Source organism: Octopus bimaculoides, chromosome 11 (assembly GCF_001194135.2).
Source record: "Octopus bimaculoides isolate UCB-OBI-ISO-001 chromosome 11, ASM119413v2, whole genome shotgun sequence".
Taxonomy (NCBI): Eukaryota; Metazoa; Mollusca; class Cephalopoda; order Octopoda; family Octopodidae; genus Octopus; species Octopus bimaculoides.
Window position 1 is genome coordinate 6865390 of NC_068991.1, and position 1619 is coordinate 6867008.

Genomic DNA, 1619 nt, shown 5'->3' on the forward strand with positions numbered 1-1619 from the left:
TTATTATTATTATTATTATTATTATTATTATTATTATTATTATTATCTAGGGTGTGTTCTAGTTTTGAGTTATCTGGATAAAAGTTAAAGTTCATTAAAAGTTTGTACTGATATTTAATTAATGAGTAATAAATAATGTAATCTGTAGAGGAACGGCGTTTTGCTACGTTGCTGTTCCTAAAAGATGATGATGATGAGGAGGAGGAGGAGGAGGCTATTTCTAGCAGATCGTACGACAATGTTGCGATTGCTCATTGCCTCTTTGCCGTAGTGAATACTCTGAGCCAGTAAAGTAGCAGAAACGGTAGATCACCGGACTAAATCTTTTACACCGTTTAGTATAGTCTCTCAAAGTTCTGAGTTCAAACTCATTGAAAATCGATCAAAAGAAGAAAAAAAAGTGGGATCGAGAATTCTTCTTCAATCGACGATTATTCGACTACACCCAAGCCAAAACCAACATTGCAACAGCGTGTTTCTTTGTTTTCTGTTTTTCGTTTTCCTTGAGAGAATTTGAGTCCAGTGCATCAATGGGGAATATATTATGGATACAGATTTTACAAGCACCGACGGGGTTAGGCTCTATAACACGGCAGTATTTCTCGTCCTCATGAGAAATATTCCTTTGCAATATTTAACTTCCTCGTGAGGCGGCGAGCTGGCAGAATCGTTAGCACACCGGGCGAAATGCTTAGCAGCATTTCTTCTGTCTTTGTGTTCTGAGTTCAAATACCGCCCTGGTCGACTTTGCCTTTAATCTTTTCAGAGCTGATAAAATAAATAAAAAAATACCAATTGAGCACTGGTATCGATGAAATTGACTTGATCCCTGCCCTGAAATTCCTGCCCTTGTGCTAAAATTTTAAACCACTATTTTGGGTGGGGAGGGCCTGATATTTCTTAATTTGAAAATCATTGCTGTAAAGCTCTTAGTCAACCCCGCGGCACAGTTACTATGGTAATGTGTCTCTAACCTCAGTGTCAATTAAATATAACGATTGTTCAGAGCAGTGACAATTTCTTCTGCGTGTCTCTGTGTCTTGGGGAACATCTGTTACATCGCTGACGTGGATAGACAAGTTGGGCTCAGACCATAGTTGACGGTGGTTACTAGAGTAACCAATGGAAATCTCTGAAATGAATAATTTAGTTTCCATAGTAAGAAGAGCGACCTTTTCATCGAGATGGTAAATTAATAACCCAGCTTAAACCTACTTACTTCCCCTTGAGAGACTGGCAATATTTCCATAACAACCGCTTCATAAGCAATTCATGCTTCTTTCATATGTGTACATTTATGTTGTATTTTCTCTTTTTCTCGGTCTCTATCTCTGTCTGTCTGTTTTCACTTCTTTTCTATAAACTTAACAGCAGCCATCGACATATGGGAGTATGTGTGTGTGTGTGTGTGTGTGTGTGTGTGTGTGTGTGTGTGTGTGTGTGTGTGTGTTGGTGGCCTTAGAACAATGGGTGAACTCTTGCCAGGCTAAACTCACGATTCAGCTTTTATTCTCGTTGACGCCACTTTCATATGTAGCTAATACTCTGGAAAAATAGGCATGAACATCACGATTTCCCGTTTGCTCTTCCTCTGGAAAGTGCAAGGTTTTTTTTGCTTA